General features: G+C 41.5%; 1 protein-coding gene and 6 non-coding genes across 7 annotated transcripts in view; all 7 read left to right on the top strand.

Moving 5' to 3' along the window:
- Window positions 1-22137, top strand: part of nhsl2 (NHS-like 2) — a 221637-nt gene that overhangs the window by 42972 nt on the left and 156528 nt on the right. The gene's annotated exons all lie outside the window — the stretch shown is intronic.
- On the top strand, window positions 483-564 carry trnal-aag (transfer RNA leucine (anticodon AAG)). Its single transcript has one exon. It is a non-coding gene; the product is annotated as a tRNA-Leu (tRNA).
- trnae-uuc (transfer RNA glutamic acid (anticodon UUC)) lies at window positions 934-1005 on the top strand. The gene has a single exon. It is a non-coding gene; the product is annotated as a tRNA-Glu (tRNA).
- trnal-aag (transfer RNA leucine (anticodon AAG)) lies at window positions 2058-2139 on the top strand. The gene has a single exon. It is a non-coding gene; the product is annotated as a tRNA-Leu (tRNA).
- Window positions 2509-2580, top strand: trnae-uuc (transfer RNA glutamic acid (anticodon UUC)). Its single transcript has one exon. It is a non-coding gene; the product is annotated as a tRNA-Glu (tRNA).
- Window positions 3633-3714, top strand: trnal-aag (transfer RNA leucine (anticodon AAG)). Its single transcript has one exon. It is a non-coding gene; the product is annotated as a tRNA-Leu (tRNA).
- Window positions 4084-4155, top strand: trnae-uuc (transfer RNA glutamic acid (anticodon UUC)). The gene has a single exon. It is a non-coding gene; the product is annotated as a tRNA-Glu (tRNA).

The raw sequence follows: 22137 nt of genomic DNA, 5'->3' as shown, positions 1-22137 counted from the left end.
GGCAATTTGCATGTGAATGATGATGGAAGTGAGCCAACAGCCCATTGTTAATCAGTGCAAACAAACTGATCACTATTGTTAATCAGTTTTGGGTATTATGCAAAGGTACTGTTTATGAAGTTGAAGAAACATGTTCCATTTGTGTTACACCTTTGCAAGCTTTGCTGTTTCCCCTGCTGTAACCACATGCCACTCAAGTGTGCTTCAAGTCCACCGCATTGTAAGGTGTTAGGTTGTGAGGTCTAAGCACCTGGGTTAAGGCTTTGGGCTCTTCACACGTGTGGGTTGAAATCTCATTGCTGCAATAGGATCTTACCCAGGGCAGGCAGATGCCATCCTGTCCAAAAACACTCAGTGAAGTATGAGACCATTTCTTTCCTACAACATTAAGAGCATTGCTGAATGTTCTGGGCTTCTAGTTTGTGCTGCACCTTTTCAAGTTTTACCGTCTAGCACTTGGCTAGGAGGTTGCTAGTTGTAGTGGTAGCATGACCGAGCGGTCTAAGGTGCTGGATTAAGGCTCCAGTCTCTTCGGGGGCGTGGGTTCGAATCCCACTGCTGCCACGCAGATCTCGCTGCAAAGTTCCCTTGGTGTTGGGTTTCATGTCTTGCCAATAAATGGAAAGCCCTACATGGCATGGAGATTAAATTCTGTTGCCACACGTATGCCAAGTCCAACTTGCAGGAATCTCCTCAAGAGTAAATCTTTGGATGGAGGGCTTTGAAGTCTTAACAACTTGCAGAATTTTCCACCAGTTTTCAAGTTAATTTGTTGGTTTTCGCTCATGGTGTCATCCCTGACTAGTTACTGCTTTTAACCAGAAGCTGCAGCAAGTGGGGGAGTGGTTAAGGTGGTGCTGTGTTGCACTCACCATGACTGCAGAGTTACAAGAGTGTCCTTGATTTCACGACAGTGGAGTGCAGGCACCCCACTCCCATATGGTCTAGCGGTTAGGATTCCTGGTTTTCACCCAGGCGGCCCGGGTTCAACTCCCGGTATGGGAACATGTCTTTAATGTTTCCCTAAGCCAAGGTGTACCTTGTGTTATTCCTATGCTGGGATAAATGGGCATGCTTGTTGGCAGCTACCTGTTAGCTTTTGTAAATGTGACAATGTGCTAGTGAACAAAGCAATGACAAGGAGGTTCTTAGTGCAGCACAACATACCCTTTTGCAACCTCCAGTCAATACTCTCCAAGCAGGAGCAGAATACAGACGTTTCCCTCTTCCCCTTAGGATTGCCATGAAGGAAACATTAGGAAAACCAGCCAACCCCTGGCTAAGCGCATGTCACAACACAAAACAGCTAACTGGTCAGGCTAGGACTCAGCAGTCTGTTTAGACCTATAGTCCAGTGGCCACTCTTCTACTGATGAGGATGTACACATTCTGGGCAGGGAGGAAGGATAGTGTGAGCGGGGAGTCAAGGAGGCCATTTATGTGAAAAGCAAATGGCCATATTTGAACCGAGGGAGCAGGACTAAGGGTACATGTTTCACCATCTTTCAGTGCTGTGATTGCAGCCATTCCCCAACTCTCTGGGAATGGTAGTCCTGTCCATTGTTCAATGGTTGTGGCAATTTGCATGTGAATGATGATGGAAGTGAGCCAACAGCCCATTGTTAATCAGTGCAAACAAACTGATCACTATTGTTAATCAGTTTTGGGTATTATGCAAAGGTACTGTTTATGAAGTTGAAGAAACATGTTCCATTTGTGTTACACCTTTGCAAGCTTTGCTGTTTCCCCTGCTGTAACCACATGCCACTCAAGTGTGCTTCAAGTCCACCGCATTGTAAGGTGTTAGGTTGTGAGGTCTAAGCACCTGGGTTAAGGCTTTGGGCTCTTCACACGTGTGGGTTGAAATCTCATTGCTGCAATAGGATCTTACCCAGGGCAGGCAGATGCCATCCTGTCCAAAAACACTCAGTGAAGTATGAGACCATTTCTTTCCTACAACATTAAGAGCATTGCTGAATGTTCTGGGCTTCTAGTTTGTGCTGCACCTTTTCAAGTTTTACCGTCTAGCACTTGGCTAGGAGGTTGCTAGTTGTAGTGGTAGCATGACCGAGCGGTCTAAGGTGCTGGATTAAGGCTCCAGTCTCTTCGGGGGCGTGGGTTCGAATCCCACTGCTGCCACGCAGATCTCGCTGCAAAGTTCCCTTGGTGTTGGGTTTCATGTCTTGCCAATAAATGGAAAGCCCTACATGGCATGGAGATTAAATTCTGTTGCCACATGTATGCCAAGTCCAACTTGCAGGAATCTCCTCAAGAGTAAATCTTTTGATGGAGGGCTTTGAAGTCTTAACAACTTGCAGAATTTTCCACCAGTTTTCAAGTTAATTTGTTGGTTTTCGCTCATGGTGTCATCCCTGACTAGTTACTGCTTTTAACCAGAAGCTGCAGCCAGTGGGGGAGTGGTTAAGGTGGTGCTGTGTTGCACTCACCATGACTGCAGAGTTACAAGAGTGTCCTTGATTTCACGACAGTGGAGTGCAGGCACCCCACTCCCATATGGTCTAGCGGTTAGGATTCCTGGTTTTCACCCAGGCGGCCCGGGTTCAACTCCCGGTATGGGAACATGTCTTTAATATTTCCCTAAGCCAAGGTGTACCTTGTGTTATTCCTATGCTGGGATAAATGGGCATGCTTGTTGGCAGCTACCTGTTAGCTTTTGTAAATGTGACAATGTGCTAGTGAACAAAGCAATGACAAGGAGGTTCTTAGTGCAGCACAACATACCCTTTTGCAACCTCCAGTCAATACTCTCCAAGCAGGAGCAGAATACAGACGTTTCCCTCTTCCCCTTAGGATTGCCATGAAGGAAACATTAGGAAAACCAGCCAACCCCTGGCTAAGCGCATGTCACAACACAAAACAGCTAACTGGTCAGGCTAGGACTCAGCAGTCTGTTTAGACCTATAGTCCAGTGGCCACTCTTCTACTGATGAGGATGTACACATTCTGGGCAGGGAGGAAGGATAGTGTGAGCGGGGAGTCAAGGAGGCCATTTATGTGAAAAGCAAATGGCCATATTTGAACCGAGGGAGCAGGACTAAGGGTACATGTTTCACCATCTTTCAGTGCTGTGATTGCAGCCATTCCCCAACTCTCTGGGAATGGTAGTCCTGTCCATTGTTCAATGGTTGTGGCAATTTGCATGTGAATGATGATGGAAGTGAGCCAACAGCCCATTGTTAATCAGTGCAAACAAACTGATCACTATTGTTAATCAGTTTTGGGTATTATGCAAAGGTACTGTTTATGAAGTTGAAGAAACATGTTCCATTTGTGTTACACCTTTGCAAGCTTTGCTGTTTCCCCTGCTGTAACCACATGCCACTCAAGTGTGCTTCAAGTCCACCGCATTGTAAGGTGTTAGGTTGTGAGGTCTAAGCACCTGGGTTAAGGCTTTGGGCTCTTCACACGTGTGGGTTGAAATCTCATTGCTGCAATAGGATCTTACCCAGGGCAGGCAGATGCCATCCTGTCCAAAAACACTCAGTGAAGTATGAGACCATTTCTTTCCTACAACATTAAGAGCATTGCTGAATGTTCTGGGCTTCTAGTTTGTGCTGCACCTTTTCAAGTTTTACCGTCTAGCACTTGGCTAGGAGGTTGCTAGTTGTAGTGGTAGCATGACCGAGCGGTCTAAGGTGCTGGATTAAGGCTCCAGTCTCTTCGGGGGCGTGGGTTCGAATCCCACTGCTGCCACGCAGATCTCGCTGCAAAGTTCCCTTGGTGTTGGGTTTCATGTCTTGCCAATAAATGGAAAGCCCTACATGGCATGGAGATTAAATTCTGTTGGCACATGTATGCCAAGTCCAACTTGCAGGAATCTCCTCAAGAGTAAATCTTTGGATGGAGGGCTTTGAAGTCTTAACAACTTGCAGAATTTTCCACCAGTTTTCAAGTTAATTTGTTGGTTTTCGCTCATGGTGTCATCCCTGACTAGTTACTGCTTTTAACCAGAAGCTGCAGCCAGTGGGGGAGTGGTTAAGGTGGTGCTGTGTTGCACTCACCATGACTGCAGAGTTACAAGAGTGTCCTTGATTTCACGACAGTGGAGTGCAGGCACCCCACTCCCATATGGTCTAGCGGTTAGGATTCCTGGTTTTCACCCAGGCGGCCCGGGTTCAACTCCCGGTATGGGAACATGTCTTTAATATTTCCCTAAGCCAAGGTGTACCTTGTGTTATTCCTATGCTGGGATAAATGGGCATGCTTGTTGGCAGCTACCTGTTAGCTTTTGTAAATGTGACAATGTGCTAGTGAACAAAGCAATGACAAGGAGGTTCTTAGTGCAGCACTGCATACCCTTTTGCAACCTCCAGTCAATACTCTCCAAGCAGGAGCAGAATACAGACGTTTCCCTCTTCCCCTTAGGATTGCCATGAAGGAAACATTAGGAAAACCAGCCAACCCCTGGCTAAGCTCAAACTTATTAACATTGTCAATTAGTTTTGTTTCAAGTAGTTTCAGTTTTTTTTCTAGTTTTTTTTTTTTGCAGATATACTAATGTAAGATTTCTTAAGATGTGACTTTGATGTGTAATAAAACAATTCACCCACTAAAAATGCAACATAGAGATGCAAAGAATCACCTTTCTGGCTCTTCCTTTCTCTAATCAAATTAACAGTTGAAATCCAGTCTGGAGAAAGACTTCACAATGCTTGACTATTTATCTCATTTTGTTTCTGTTTCTTTTTTCTAAACAACACAGAAAACCACACCCACACACATACAGACCAATTTGTACACTTCTACATCACTGCAGCAAAGTGAAAAGCGTTATATTCACAGCACATATTCTCTGAAATCACTATAATAGACGTGGAGAGTTTAAAGTTAGCACAAGATGGTAAAATTAACCTGAAGCATCCATTAAACTCTCATTTAGTTATCAAGATTCTCTTTTTTCTCATAGGTGCAATGTATGATTTCCCTTTAGGCTCTTCTTGCATGTCCGTGATTAGAGGGACATGTTTTGTTGGAAAAAAACAGTCCTGCATCTTCATCCAATAAAACATCAGAAATATTTGTACTTGAAGCAACGCCTGGACCTGTTTCAAAAAGAAAACCAAAGGAGACCTAAAGGAAACCAATCAAACATAAACTTCATTAAAAAAAAGAAAAAATGATTATTTTAAACATTTTTTTAAACAAAATTTTTTCGAGTCAACATCCGCTCTCCCTGCTCCACATGTGTTCTCAGAATGCCTTTCAGGGGCTATTTGCAAAGTTTTTCCAAACTGCCTTTGTGTACTTGTACGTTCAGAGCTTTTATTTGTATGTGTGCATCATGAGCTCAGTTTTGGCGTAAAGAAACCATCTTTGGTCTCCAGTGCAGCTCATGTTTTTCAGCTGTCCTGGCTTCATATGTGCGCCTGTGTGTTGCTCCATGCCCTCTATCCGCCCTCTGTAGTCATTAGTGCCCTGTGTGAAACAGGCACGCTGCCCCGTCGCACTCTCACACAGCTTATTTACTTTGCCTCACAAAGCTGTAGACAGTTCAGACTGTACTAGATCTGATTGCAGTGCAAACACTTCATTTAAATATCTTCTAAAGTTGAAGCTGTTTTTCAGCTTTCAGCATTTCACCCACTCACCTTTAATGGAGATGTAATAAAATGTGTTATTCTTTTAAATGTTGTAAGTTAGCCAGACACTAATTTCAACTCCAAGGAAAGAAGGAAAGAAAGAATAGCTATGCTACAAAACTGCACACAAACACAGCAACATGAACATTATGAGATTGTGATAAATGCACATTTATTACTAACTTTCTCAAATTAAATGCATTTTGCAGTGCAGTTCTGCTTCCAGTACTTATATTTTTTGCATGAATTCAATCCTCTCACACGCGTTGCTGCTTCTTTTTTGTTTACTGAAACCTCTATAAACACATGACTCGTCCACAATAGATTGTTGCTTTATGTCTTATCTTCTAACTAGAGCTGCATTAAACTTTTGGCATGTGGTGAAAATTAGTTTATTTAGAAATGCACAAGATGTGACGAGTTATAAAGACAAAGAATTTCAGTTGTCAGTTGTTAATAGAGATGTTCTCTATAACATGGGGCCATGAGATTATATAACAGTTGGGTGTGTCTTTCAGCACTGAGATTTATTTTTGAGGCCTCATGAGGGTCTGTTCTGGTCTGCGAGGCAAAATGGGGAACTAACCTTATTTCAACCACACAGCATGGAGAGTCAGTGCAGAAACAAAGAACACGCCTGCGTTTCCTTTACTTCCTCTTAATACTTCATGGTCCCTTCTCTCAGCTTTGGGTAACAGTAGCAGTCATTGCCATCTTATTGACGTTCTGCACGTCCAGCACAAACGCTTTGGATTGTAGTGCTACATTCCCATACCAGGACTCGAATGCGGACTGCTTGGGTGAAAACCAGGAAGCTAACAAGTAAACTTGTAGATAAATAATCACAATCTCTAATTCTAAACTCCAGCTGTCATGAAATTAACGATGGTTTTGTCTGCTGCCTCTGTGTTAGTGATATTAAACATGTTCAAATAACACACTTTAACTTACAAACTTTTTTAGGTTTGTTCGTGTCTTTGGAAAGGATTAGGGTTAGAAAAAAGAGCAGTTTTATTAGAAGTGTATTAGAGTGAATGTGAGATCGACAGTTGCTTTTTACTTTTTTTACAGAAAGTGGATTCTGTTTATCTGGACATTGCGTTTTCATCTTTTGGTTAAACAAACCTTGTCTGATTCTTTGTGTGTGAGGGGGTTTGGGGCTTTTTTGCATTCCTGGATGTTTAAGTAGTGAGAAAAGTGTTGTTACTGTAATATTCATAGAAACAAGAGCCAAAACAATAAAAACAATAGCCAAGTCCACCCAATCATTGTACAGTGTTACATTCTAACTCTTACTGCAAAAAGGATCACAGCTATAGTCCCACACAAACACTTTATTGAATGTTTCTCTGCCTGCCTAAGCACGTATCCTAGCATTCACACGCATGTGACTCGGTGTGCTCGCCAAAGGATGCTTGAACATGAGGATGAGAGGAACCAGGGGATAGAGCCACTAAGCTTCTGAATGGTAGACAGCCTGCGCTACCATCAGCAGCCTGAATGCATCTTAACTGTTTAAAGAAAATGATGTAATGAGCTTATAAGCGGTTATTAGAAGAAAAACACAATGTCTTACAGATCCTTTGTTTACAGGCTTTTTGTCAGATTGAGGTCTGACAAACAGAGATCAACACTGACGACCATAAAGTCGGTTTTTCTGCAGCTGTTTCCAACTTTTAAAAATTGACAGTTTAGATTTTTGTGAAGGAGTCACTCATGATTCATTGAGTGAATCCACTGTCTGGCCAATTGGCCGCATGCAGTCAGTTGATGTCACGTTTTCAGATTGCTTCAGATTTCTTGGATTCCCAGCTGAACCAGGTGCCAAAAAAGTACCTGGTATCAGATACTACAATCTAATGGTAATGGTAACCTAATTATAATAATAGCTGCTGTTAGAACTCATGAAGTAAGACAAACGAGCGACCGCAGGATAAAACAGGAAAGCGTAATTGAATACGTGCCTGTTTTTTCAATGAGGATGTGTCGCTTGTGCGCGTGGGTGCATTTGTTTTTGTGTAACATCTGTTGCTTTCTGTGTTTATTTGTGTGTGCGTGTTTATTTTTGCTTCACTGTGAGTGTGTTTGTGTGTGATTGTGTATGGGGGGGCAGGCTGACGCAGCAGAACCAACTGCAGCTTGGCGTGCAATAGAGGCGGGGTACACACACTCGTGTACACACACTTTATACACATGAGCACAACTTTGTATATACTACAGCTGCACAAACTGCTCACAAATCTGACGCTTGGATATTAAAGTGACATTTCAAATGACACGTTGAGCATGTGCAGATATGTGGAAGGATAAACATGCGCTCGTGGACACACACACGAACACACCATGGGATTGGTTTATCATGTGAACTGTCACTGTTGCTGGTTTTATTGCTGGAAAGAGACCACGTGAAAGAGAGCGAGGGAGCGAGGAGAGGGGCAGCGAGGGAGAGAGGTAAGTGTAATCAAAGGGGTGAGGACAGAGAGATAAGAGGGAGAGAGAAGGGAAAAGGAGTGAAGTGAGAGGACGGACAAGTGGACATAGATAGATAGATAGATAGATAGATAGATAGATAGATAGATAGATAGATAGACAGACAGACAGACAGATAGATAGATAGATAGATAGATGCGTTGGAAAAGGAGGCGATCACCAGCACAGGCGAGGACGGGGGACAATGAAGATGAGGAGAAGGCGATCACATCCTTCAGAGTGCATTTCTTTAAAGGTGGAGCTATTTTCTTATTGTTTTATTGTCTCGTCATATCAAGTGTGTCGCCAAGTGACCAGTCAGCACATAAGTACTGGATGTTGTTGTAGGGCTGATGTGTGTGTGTGTGTGTGTTCATGTGTGGGAAACCTACAGAGTTGGATTGTGAAACGAGCTGTGTTTGTGGAACGATGAGGATGTGATGAAGAGGAAGGTGTAGAGAAGATACTTTCTGGCTCACACCTTTGGGAGCAGCCCTGCAGTGTGCATCAGGGCAATCTCCTGATTGACAATTTACTGTCTTTTGCCTCTGGTGGACACTTCTCACTGCTGCCATTGGGGTTTCTTTTTCACCACTTTCTGTTTTATTTTGAAATCTTTGTCGAGTTTTTGTTCCGTTCACTTTCTGTTTGTGACACACCTGCGTTCAGCATGTATACTTCGAGTTTTCTGACTCTTGATCAATTGTCAAATTGTCAGATGGTCCTGTTTGTTTACTCAAGCTTTCCATGATCTCATCCTTACAGTGTTCCTTGTGTTTCACTTTTGCTTTCTTGACTGAACCTTACATGCATTCTTCGCCATGCTGCCCTATCATTTGTTAATAATACACCTGGATCTTCTTCTTTTTTTGTTCTCTGCTTCCATGTATGTCCTGCATTTGAGTCCTCTTTGTCTCATGACTGTTAACATACATAAAGCATGTATGTATGTTTCACCACAGCTAGCTACAACAGTGAACTGACATTTACTTGAATTCAAAAATTTCACTTAATTCATCTTAATTAAGCCTACAAATAAAACCAGGCAGGGTAATAGGAATGCCCTCTGTTGGTCTCTTCGTGATAAAGTCACATGAAGGGAAACTGCTACCTGCTGCCTACAATACAGCGTATTTGCATTATACTCTAATTTTCCTCCAATCTTTCATAAAAGTTTGGTCAGGCTGTTTTTTATATGCAATGTATATGTTTGTTTTTCTCCTACATTATTAGTTTACTAATAGGTTTACTGTTGTTAACTTAGAGTAGTTAAAGTGACACTTGACTTTTTTTGACAGGGTGAAAACATCTATACGTATGTGTAAAAAATACTATGACAAAGGCCTAGTTTTATACATTTCACTGTGTTGTACAATATCAAAATGACCACAGTTACTGTTACTGTCTACACATTCTGCCCCTGGTTAATGAAACCAAAGGATCATTTCCTGTGTCTTATTGATTCTTACTGTTAGCAGAGTGTCTGCACAGTTTTTGCTTTTGTTAGGTTTTGTTTCCTGAAAACAGCTCTCTGCTACTGGAACAATAGAGCTGCTAGGTTTTCCTGTAACTACTAATTAGGTGCAGTACACACACACACACACACACACACACACACACACACACACACACACACACACACATACCTGATCATCAGTGCAATTAACAAACTAATTAAAATCTAGACCTTTCTTCACTAAAATGTTAACACACATTTCTTGAGTGGTGTGTATCATGACTCTTACTGTTTGTCAGATATTTTAATAAAAAATTCTTCAAAAGGCACCAACAGCTCAAGCACAGTGGAGAAGTCTCGTTCAGGGACTTGAGGAATGGAGGTAAAGACTAGCAGACAGCAGCTTCCTGCAGCTGCTTTGATTGACAGCTCACCTGCCAAATAAAGCAGCCACTCCCCTAATGGTTACGCTTACCTGGAGTTATAAAGTAGAACAACCGCTCTACAGTTGTTACAAAGGGGGAAACTTTCCAAGCAGACCAACACAGTTTTTTTTAATAGCAGGCAGCAAATGTGCTGTGAAATCGCTGTAGCCTCTAGCGGCCACTAGAGGAGCTGTAGTGGCTTTTAGATTGGTTTCATTTTGTATCCCTGGAGTTTGCCTTTATAGTCCAAACATGGCAAAAAGCATTAGTAGTCTTTTGTTTATAATTTGCAAGGAAAAATACTTCATTTGCATTTCCATGTCTTTATGTCGTAGCTGTACACGCTGCCACGTGGGGCGGTGTGAAAAACATGTGAAACCAGCACTCACAGAGCGCAGCTCCCCTCTAAGGCAAAGGGCTAGACTAAAACTGGTGTTTTATGATGTTTTTATTACAATATCGTGACTTTAGCCTGCTAGGGCGACAATGTGATGTTGTAGGGCAACATATTAGAAAATAGTGTGACGTACAACTCTCGCCATGCTCTTTCATGTAATATATTACTGGATATTTCTGTTTCTTCAAATTATTTTGAGGATCGACTTGAAGGTCAAGTTCAAGTGCTTAGCCATCCTATATATTCATGTCCCCCAATTGCTAGTATATTGCTGTGGATTTTGAAGATGATCCATCGAAAATTGTGGGTAATATAAAGCTTTTATTGATTTTCACATTTGGTGCAACCTTGATTAGATTTTCACCAAAATTAAATCAGCTCAAGCTGTTATTGGTATCTACCATCACACAGAATTGAACATGATATCATGAAAACTTTGGACACTAGACAAACAGACAGACAAACAAAGGGAATGGATTACATACTCCCCTCTCTCTTTGGGGGGAGAACAATTGGAAATACATATGCTCTCATTCATGTTTGGACTAGTGCTGGTGTCTTTGCTTTGCCCCTTCCTTTTGCCCCTCCATTGTTCTTAAAACACTTTTTGTGGTGTAGGGAACCAAGTAAATGTGCTTCTGTTTCTTCCCTTGGTTTTTTGCACTTTGCCCTCTTTGTGATGAACTCTGCTGGTTCTTCCATTTACAGTTCGAGATAAACTTTCAGCCAATCACAGATTGCCCCGAGGTGAGATTTTGTTGATTTGCTGCAACGTGCCACAGGCGTGGTTAAACGAGCTGACTAACGTGAGCTATGCAGACAGGCAGGAAATTGGCATCTATTAATGTTACTAATTAAAGTCTCTCTAGAACTCTTACAGTTTCTTAAAAAACTGGATGATAAATGGTGGCAATCAAAAAAATCTCCACTAGAGACCAAAGCACCTGAGATTTAAGTGTTCATGCTTTAGCTGTTGTTTAGCTGTTTACACCTTGCATCTAGAACTCCTTTAACGACGATGACCTGCGATGTATAATTGCATCCTGGATCGCTAAGTGCTAATTCAGCACTTTATTGTTTTGTGCCACAGAGCATTGGAAATAATATAACTCCTACATGTTGGATCTTTACTCATAGAAAAGTTGTTGCTGCACATTTAAATATTTACACACTCTCAAACCCGGAGCTGCTCGTTTGTTATGTAATGTCTGGCTAAATAATTCATGTTCGTTTTGTGTGTTCACTACCAGATGATACGGAAATTATTCGCAGACATGTTCGAGCTCACTCTGGTTTCTTCCTGATGAAGCTTTTCATGTCAAATATGCCAGGCCGTGCCAGAGACAGCCAGATATGTGGATAAGTAGGAAGAGGAGGAGGAAGTTAGTGATAATGATTTGTGTGTCAGATAAACACTGACGGAGATATGAAGACGCTGGTTTGATGCGCCCCTGCGAGTAGTTTCAGGAAATAAATGCATGTTGATCAGGCGAGGCAGATCATTTGATTTCTGCAGAACTGGAGGCTGACATTAAGAAACTTTGTGAAACAATAAAATTCTTAAGTCAATGATGAATCGATAAAATGTTACAAAACTGGTTACGCTGTACACTTGGCACGCAGAGGCCAAGGAGGAACTCGTGTTCTGGAAATCTGTGTGGATGCATTACACAAAACACAAACTCACAGAAACTCACAAATGCTGATCTGAGTCATTTTGCTATCAAATGTCTGCTGTTTCCTATTTAAAATCATGCTGTGAGTCTGCTGTGTGTGTGAGCGCTTTGTTGTTGTTGTGGTTGGTAAATGTATTCAGACATACATTATGCAAGTGTGTTTCACTTCTATAACTTCATCATGTTTTCGTCACTGGAAGAAATGCACTCATATTAACATATCGAGTTTCTGAAATAGACAGCAGTTGTTTTTCCTTTTAAGGTGAATTTTATGTTTAACATAAATGCTGTGTATGTTGAACATATTTTCCTTTCTGCTAAAGATGTATTGGTTAGTGATGCTAGAACTCTTAAATTGAAAAAGACAGCCGTAACTACATATTTGGGCTCGTGTCTAACACTGGAAGAGGATTATTCCCATACCAGGAGTTGAACCCGGGCCACCTGGGTAAAAACCAGGAAACCTAGCCGCTAGACCATATGGGAATCAATTGGGATTTTATACTTTCTGCAGCTGCACCTCCTCTAGGGTCTGCCTGGGTCCCTGTTATATAAGTTGGATCATCAGGCAATGAGCATAAGGGTCCACACAGACTAGTCCGCTGGAGCAAATACACCTGCATCCAGGCAGATCCAAGTAAAGTATTACAGGAATGACGACTCAGCGTCAGGTCTCCAGCTATCCTTGTGCATGTCCACAAGTTAGAGGACATACACAGGGTTGTTCCCAGGACTTTTGAAATTGGGGGTCCAGCAACTAGTCAGTGGTTGTATAGTAATACAAACTAGCAATATAACTTGAAAACTAGTGCAAAATTCAGTGAGTAGCTTAGCCTCTGAGATGAAGGCCTAGAGACCAGTTGGCAAACTTAGTCGCTAGGGAAAAATGTATATTTTCCGACCTGCTTGCAAGTGATGGGTCCACTGAAGCATGTGTACAGTATATGCACAGGTGGTAGGGACTTGGAATAAGGAGAGCAGAACTGCATGAAGATATTTTTCTCTTTTTCATTTAATTTGTTTATTACTACTGAGGCTTTAAAAAAAGCATTAGTTAGTTGCCGGTTATGTTTTTACCCCCGCTTGAGGAAGAACATTTTGTTATCTGACTATAAGAGTTGTGTCACATGTACAAACAACAAACTAGCGTTTGTTCATGCCAAGCAGCTTCAGGCTGAAGGCCGGTCTGCTGTTTGACCCAGCTCACATGACAGGGCTCAAAGTGCCACTGGGATTATAATGTACCTTGAAATGTTTGTTGTCCCGAAGGAAATTTCCCAGTGGATTTCAAAGAAGGAATAAAAAGAAAGAAGATGAGCCTAACTCATCAGCTCTCCATCTGTCTCTCTGTTGGATCTTTTGTGTGTGTGACTGGAGCAGCTCCCAAAGAGCTGTCTGACATTTCAGTGTGCCTGACACTTTTAAATGAGTTCATTTGTCTGTGTCTCCTAAAAGTCCTGTTGTTAGAGAGCCTGAATGAAGGAGGAAACATCTCGTTCTCACAGGACTTTAAGCAATTGTGCTTTTGTGAAGCTCAGCTTGACCCCAAGCTGTTGCCAAATGCAGTGATTTTTATTAGGTTAAAGTTAATTTACTGTTGTGTTGGAACAGATATTTCATCCAAATAAGTTACCAAGATATCACTAATGTCCTGGTTTCATGAAATAAAAATGCAAACTGCATGGTTTTGTTTTTTTTAGACTAAGCTTGTTTTTTTTTTTTTTTTTTTTTTTAAATTGGAACTTAGTAGCACATTACTGTCTACATTACGGACCTTTTTCCTTTGGATGTTTTTGCTTCCACATGTCCATTGAAGTTCTTAGCAAAGTTACAAAGGCAAGGCTGGGATGGTTTGGTCATGTGCAGAGGATGGATAGTGGATATACTGGGAAAAGGAAGATGCAGCTGCCAGGTAGAAGAAGAGGAAGAGGATGGGTCATGTGATATACATGCTCGTTGCAGAGACCTTAGACCCACTTTTGGAGTCCTCAGAATTAACAGATCACTGCCATGTCATTTTTTGGGGGGAGCCAGAAATGACTGTTAATGTTAGGAAGCTGTATCCACAAACTGTGCAGGTCCAATAGACAGGCACACTGAAAAATGCCTCTGTCTTCGTTCTCAATCATCCAGTTGTTAAGTGCTTGAGCAACTGGACTTCTTCTTTTTAGGTTCTGGGAGATGTTTTATTCACATCTATGAGTTCTGAAAGCTTAATGAGTCTGTGAATTAAACGTGAATCAAGCCAGGTAGTGCAGTCAGGTGTGCTTTAGCTTATGGTGACATTAAAGCTATTTTCCCAGAAGTCAAACCCAGGACACCTGAGTGAAAACCAGGAGTCCTAACTGCTTGACTCCCACATGGGAGTGTGTGCAAGGCTACCTCCACTCTTATGAAATTAAGGATATTCCCATAGTGCAGTCTTGAAGCCCCCTTGAAACTGGTTGCGAAGAGGGTGCTCCATCAAAGAAACTTGGGAGTGCTAAGACAGCTGCCACAAATTTGCATTGAAGACATTCCTCCATTGCACATGAATAGCTTCCACTGGTACCTTTGTTGATCCATAAGTATGTGTAATACTAAAACCTTTTTGAGTTGAATTTGAACTTGCCCAGGGCATACCCTGCCTCACACCCTATGGCAGCTGGTATTGGCTCCAGCCCCCACCCCTTTCTGGGACTACACAGACACACATACAAACACACACTGAGCCTGGGGGGTCTGAAGCTGGAGGCAGTGGACTAGAAAGAAACAGGCCTGACATTTAGACTCCTGGCAGAGTATTGTGGTATCAAAGAGTCACATTTTACTCCTCTAATAGGGCCAAACAGAAATATGAGCTGGGAGGGGAGTAGGTTTGTGACGGTTGATTATTTGCGGCTAAGTATACCAGACTTATTAACTTCACATGTAAGTCTACAGCAGTGGGGGTGCTGGTAGAGCAGTGGCTGCATCGCGTGGGACACTTTTACATAACCACCAATTAGCCCGGATTTAGACATAATTTATAAACTTCGCTGGTTCTGATGCGAACATAAAAGTATATTGAGCCACGAAATTATGAAACCTACTCAACATATGGGAAGAAAGAGGGGGATAGTGGGATCAAATGGAAATAACAGAGACATGGAAGGAAACTAGTTACATGAGTAACTCTGAGTAAGTACAGGAGTGGTTTGACAAAGTAAAGCAGTTATAATGTCGTGTTCCAAGGGTTGGGATAACATCCGGCTTGGAAATGAAACATTTCTGGATCATTTACAATCTGAAATAGGAAGAGTAGAAAGATAAAGACAAAGACAATTAGCTAAACTGTCCCATATATTCACCACACAGTCATTAAGTCATATTCTATTAAGCTTTTGTCTGTACCCTGCCTGGGGGAGAGAAGGGAGATGGGTGTCTTTTGATCTCAGATTCTGATCGCAAGAAATCAGTCTGTGGAAGATAAGTTTTTTTTTTTTTTTATTTAATTAAAACCAAAGTCTTCTTGTAACTTTATACCAAGTGCTTAAATCTGACAGAAGTCTGAATGTGGGCTCTAGTGTGGACTGTAGGCCCAAACCTCCTCCTGCCGCCTCTGATGCAGTTCATAAATGTGACATTTCATTGATTCAAATCATGTTGCCTCTAAAAGTAATGCCAATCTCAGCCTCTAAAGCTTCTTATTAGCACGTTTTGTTTTCTTAGTATATGTTTTTTTAACTGTCATTTTACACTGAGTGTAAAGCTTCAGAAAAGATTCCATCAGGCTGACTAAGGTTTCACTGTGGTCATGAAGCCTGGTATCAGGACTTACCAAGTGTTTTTTTTACAAGTGTTTTTCTTACTCAGTGTTTTTCTCATTTTTGCTATGTAACTTTCCACTGTCCACTTTCTGCTGTAACAAAACAAATTTCCCACTTGTGGGACTAGTAAAGGTTATCTTATCTTAACCCCTTCTCATAGGTGTTAATGTGTTTACAGTAGCCTAACCACAGCTCTGAAGATGTAAAGGTAGCAGATTATCATTTGTCAACAAGCTTCAGTAATGCCAAGTGTGGCTGGGATTGAGCTTTCCTTCCAAATATTTTGCAAAGCTGTTTTTCTTGAGTAACGTGTCAGGAGTATATTATCTATTCAAATATCGACTAGCTAGGTAACATACTGCTAACTTCTAACTTTCTTTCATAAATGCCTGGATGTTAAATTCTGTTGAATATATTGGATATTACACAACCACTGGTTGTTAGGGAACCATTTTCATTGCCTTAATAGTTGGCTAGTGGTTCCTGGAGGTTGCTGCCTGTCGCTTGTCAAAAGAACGCACCACGCTAGTAACCTGTTAGTGATTGCTTTGGTTGCTAGCAAGTTCCAATGGTTGCCTGTAGTTTTTCACATCTGTCTACAAATACTCGCTGACTAGTCAAATGGTAGTAAAACTTGAAGTGCCACACAAACTGGAAATGGAGAAGGCCAAAGTGAAGTCAACATGTTTTAAAAGTCCATAATTTATATTTAAGTACAACTCCACAAATATTTTAGCAACCAAAGCAATCACAAGGACGTTTTTGCCAACCAGTTCTGAAATAACTGGTTGGCAAACCAGTGGTTATAAGGTGGTTGCTTGGTGATCACTACACCTGTGTGATTGGGACTCCATCAATGACTTTCCATTCAAGTGCCTTCAACAGTTTCTGGAGGTTGAAACCAGTTAGGGCTGGGCCATATTATACCGTTCACCGTAATACAGGTACAATGTTAGGCAACGATAAGAAAATGAAATATCGCGATAGAATATGGGTAAAACGCGCATGCGCACATGGCCGAAAAAGCATGGCGGTAATGGAGAATGAGAAGGGAGAAAGCGGATCGTTGAGTGAAACGGATGAACCAGAATTGGTTTGTAAAAATGGTGCCACTTCAGTGATGTGGAACTGGTTTGGTGTTTGTGCGTCAGATGCCCACCAAAGCACATTTTTTTTGTAGAACATGCAAGCGGGCCGTGGTTATTGCTGTATTTGTCGGACTAAGGTGCTCGTAAATCTGGGAGTAATCTGGGTCCTAAACTCCGTCCGCTTCAGGTCCCAAAGTCAAACGAACACTGCAGCATCACTGAGAGTTAAAAACTGTCTAAATTCTTTCATCTTTAATAAAACGATCAGCATTGCTGCTTTACCAGGTGTAACTATGAAATTTAATATCCAGGCATCCATGAAAACAGAATTTATTACATTTAACGGAGTTAGAAGTTAGCAGGAAGTTAGCAGAAGTTAGCTCGCTAGTTTCGCTAGTTACCTAAACATGATATACCATGTTCTGACTGAGAGATTTCTGAAAAAATTCAAACGTACAGCTCTGCTATCACTACCAACATAAATGAAGACAGGAAACTAAACAGCAGCGACGTTTGTAAGGTTACTGAAGTTGGGCTAGGTGGTATATAATGATGTGCTACGTGATCGCTAGCGACACAGCTATGTTAGCATAACATAAACAGTGAAGCTAGAGGATGAACGCTAACACTTTTCCACTCGACAAAAGTTAATGTGAAGGTTCCTGATGGTTAGAGACAAATGCAATCGCATTCCAGGATGCTGTAAACGGACCAAACTTCAGTCAGGAGAACAGCTGAGATAATCCATCCACAATAGAAGGTTAGTCATTAATATACTGCAACAACATGGGAATAGAGCAGCTGTGATAGAATACAGCATTAATGAATCAATGGTACAGAAGTGGAGGAAGCAAGAAGAATGAGTTGAATAGTTTGATTTATCTGACTGCTTTGTTTCACCTAATGTGTCTTATAATCCCGTGCACCTTATGGTCCGAAAAATACGTATTTGACTTTTATTTGGCACACTGTGGTTTAATGTTGCAAAACACCTCTTTATAACTTCAGTAGATATTATACATGGTTATGCTCAGTATATGTCAGCCCATTTATACTGGAAATGCCTTTTTCTTAAACTTTCTGCAAGGAATTTGCACTGTTAAATTTTTATATAGCTTTAATGCACATAAAAAACAGCTGCTTGTTTAAGTGAAAATAAATGGATGGGGGGGGGTTTTGCGCTAGTAAAGTTTGTTATCGCAAATTTTCAAATATATATCGTGAGAAATATTTTTGGCCATATCGCCCTGCTCTAAAACCAGTGGTCGGGGAACACTTACTTCTCTCTCGTGACCATCTCTTCCAACTGTTGCATGTTGCTGGCAGTAAATTGTCAGAAACATCCATCTGCTGTACCAAAAGCTGAATTGTCACCTAAAATCCACCAACCGATTTGAAAAGCTTAAAGACACGTTCCCATACCGGGAGTCGAACCAGGGCCGCCTGGGTGAAAACCAGGAATCCTAACTGCTAGACCATATGGGAACATGACAAAACAGAAAATAAATAAATCCATAAACCTGAAAAATAATCCAGGGCCTTTTTACGTAGGTCTCGAATGCTGTTGATAAACTCCACTGGGGGTCCAAAAAGTGAGTTAGGAGTGGGATCACAAATAAAACCTAACAAAATATTTTGTTTAAAAATTTTGTGAGTTGAATAAGTGATTTTAGTGAGTCCAAACAATCCTATTTTTGATGGTTTGCATGTTTGATTTGGTAAACACCTTATGCTAGATGCAGCCCTTCTCATTTATCAGGTCTGGGGACTAACACTAGAAGTACGCTGGCTTGTGGTCTCCTTAAATACTTCTAGTACTAGCAGTATTTGAACCCATGTCCCCAAAGTGACTGGAGCCTTAATCTTAGACCAGTTGAGAAAGCAGCAAGCACCATACCATTGCGGCAAACAGTTTTCAAAAGGTGGACTTTGAAGGCAAACAGTTACTGAGTTTCATTGCACTTTTTACAGTTGGCAAGTGTTTGTGGTCAAGTTGGCGTTTACCATGCAAACTAGTGGCACCTGCGGCAACAACCTGCTGTGGCTCAGAAGGAGGGTTTTGGTGCAAGACCCTCTTTGTGAACAATTTCACAATGTGACTGTCAGGAACCTCCGTCCACCATTCGCCAGCCACTTGGGAAGTACAAGTGCCCTGTGATTAACAAGTTGTTGCCAGCTGGTGTCTAGGTCTGTGTGAGTGGGGCTTTCGTGACCAACTTTCACAGCAAGTGACTTTAACGTCCAGCAACTCCTCGCCAATGTTCAGGGAATGCATGTTTTTGCTTATGACCTGGTCATGGACTTGTCTCTAGGCCTGTATAAACTTGATCCTTAACATTTTATGGTTAATGGTCACATTTCTGCAAAACATCCAAAGTCTGTGTTCCCTGGGTGACATCACAGTGGCTACATCCATCTTTTTTACTGTCTATGTGCTGTCAGGTGAAACAGAAGTTAAAGTTCCTTGCTCCCGGAAACCTCGCTGACTAGTTCTGATAGGAATCTTTCTCTGTTCAAATTCCCTGTCTGTGATTTCCCAGCTGGACTCAGACTGAAACTGAGAACTTCTCCAGCCTGCAGGCAGCTCCTGGCCCAGATACCAACAGACTCATCTTCAGTCTGTTGCTCAGCAGTGGGAGAAACATGCTCTGTGCTAATTAAAGTATCTCCCTCAGCTGGGTTTCACTTGAGTCAGCGGATTTCGTTTGTATAAGAGTGATTTCCATCGGCCTCTAATTCACCCCAGGCAGCTGTACTTGTATGTATTTGTCTCACATACTCAGAGGAAATAACATTCTCCCTGTTTTGTTTTGTTTTTCCATTTTCTGTTTTTTATGTCTATATTTTCATTACGGTCCTGTTAGGATTACATCTAGGTTTTACAGAACAGGCCCAATTCACACATAACACAGTAGCTTTCTTGTTTTTTGGCAGCATAAATCGTGATCTCAAAAAGTAGGCTGGAAGTATTATTAAAGAAGCTTGTTCTGTAGCAAGTCGAAAGGGTTTTGAAATGCTGATTTTGTTTCATTAGCTTTTTTGAAAGCATTTTTTAGACTCCAAGGGACAAATAAATCTACCTCTTGACATCCTACCGATAAGTTACTGTCACCTGGCTTGCACTCTTCAGATTTCCCCGTTCGCTCCTCACATCTTTCACTGTGGTGCATCTCCACGTTTTCACCTGTCAGCTCAATCTCATTGGTCAAACTGTCACTCGTCTTGTGTCTCCCATTGCTGCTGTCTTTTTCCATCTTTTTCTTGGCAGTGTTGTGTTTCAGCTGCCTTTTTTTTCTCATTTCAGTCTCAGTCTCATTCTGCAGATTGTCAGGTGATGGCAGATGACAGAGGGCAGGCGAAAGACAAGAAGAACAAACAGTGAATATGTGAGGAAGGAAACTGGGAGGACAGAGAGATATAAAAAGGAGAGCGCGAAGATTGGAGATATTAACTGAAAATTGCATAATGTGCCATAGCAGACTTCTAGTTTAATCCATGGTTATGCATGATCATCAGGGATTCTCCTGCCACCATGAATTTCAGAAATGAAGGAAAAACCTGAAAAGCCCCATCACACCAAAGTAAAAATAAGACAGCAACGTGGGAAAAATCGGTGGTTTCCCAGTGATTGCAATAACTTTTTTGTGGTCTGAGAAAAGTTTCAAGTAGTTGTGTCGACAAACATCACCCAGAGATTTGAGCGTGCAATACCCACGACCTCTGGGTGACCACTTTCAATTGTAATGTGATTACACAAGTTGCCTGATGGTAGGCAACCTATCTCCAAGCAGTTGTTTTGTCCTACTCGTTCTGACTGCAATCAGACAGATTGTCCATCTAAATAGCCGTAATTTATAAACAGACAGGTTACAAACACATTGCAATCATTTGCAGCAGCCGGCATCAGATTTTTGATTATTGCCAATTCATCAAAATTAATCTCCATATTGTTACAAAAGATTGCATGTAGTTTCCAACTTGACCCCATTCAATCCCCAAATGAGGCAAGCGCTTTTCCACGCTGTCAATCTCATTACTTTACTGTAATGTGTGCTTTGGCACTTAATTGTAACTGAATTGGAACAACTAAACATGCAGGAAAAATAAGGGACTTAAAAGAGCAGAGTAAATTAAAACTTTAACAATATAATAACGAAAAAGGAGCGATGCACGGAAGGAAAGGAGCAAAGTAACAAGGACAGAACAAGAAGATAAAATTAGGATGAGGCTGAATAAAAGAAAGTGAGAGGTGACAAAGTGAAAGTTGACTAAGGGATGCTGGGTAAAAACAAAAATTGAAGCGAAGGAGGAAAGAAGGAAAGATGGATTGGTGGGTGTGTGGTTGAAAATGAAAGATCGTTACAGTGTTATGCCCTCTGAGAAGGAGAGCGTCATTCATCAGCTTCTCTATTAGTCTGTTTGTGTGTGTGGGTGTGTTTTAGTAGTGTTGATTTCCAGCAGGCGTTCCAGTTTCAAGAATGCATGTGTGTTTGTGCAATAACTACTAGATACTTTTTTTATGTATGTGTACGTTACATATGACATTCACTTTCTGTTTACACCAAGATCAACAGAGTATTAAAAACTGTAACTCACCAGACAGGTTTGGAGAGTGCTGCTTATCCGGAGGTTCCTTCTTTTGTGTGTGTGTGTGTGTTTGTGTGTGAGTGAGTGTGTGTGTGTGACTGTTATTACCAGCCTGGCTGACAATGACGTGCTTGTCTGTTGTTTATGTGCTCACTCTGACGGTGCAGTTTTCTCTCTGCTGAAGGTCATTCGAGGTTTGATATTTGGATTTTCTGTTGAAAAGCTCTAGAGCTGAAAGTCAAACCCTGACTCCTGCATGTTGTCATATCATACTACACGTCCTTTTATATTAAGACATATATAACATGACATATGTGTGTGTATACCATGGTTAGACATCTTTGTGAAGACAGAAAATTGACATGCCACTATACATACTATACCAACAGCCCTTATGGGGACAAAATGCCCATCACCACGAGTGTGAAGGCATTTTTGAAGCTCAAAATGTGGTTTTAGTGACAGGGTTACAATTAGTTTGTGGTTAGATTTAGGGCTGATTTAGGCTGAGGGTTAGGGTTAGGCATTCATCTTTGATGGTTAGGATAAGCAGCTAGGGAAAGCATTTTGTCAATTAGATGTCCTCACTAAGATATGAAAACGAGTGTGTGTGTGTATATTCAGTTCTTGGTCACTTAATTAGGTACACCT

Source organism: Pelmatolapia mariae, linkage group LG3_W, assembly GCF_036321145.2.
Source record: "Pelmatolapia mariae isolate MD_Pm_ZW linkage group LG3_W, Pm_UMD_F_2, whole genome shotgun sequence".
Taxonomy (NCBI): domain Eukaryota; kingdom Metazoa; phylum Chordata; class Actinopteri; order Cichliformes; family Cichlidae; genus Pelmatolapia; species Pelmatolapia mariae.
The sequence above is the reverse complement of the archived record's forward strand: the minus strand, read 5'-3'. Positions and strand labels throughout refer to the sequence as shown.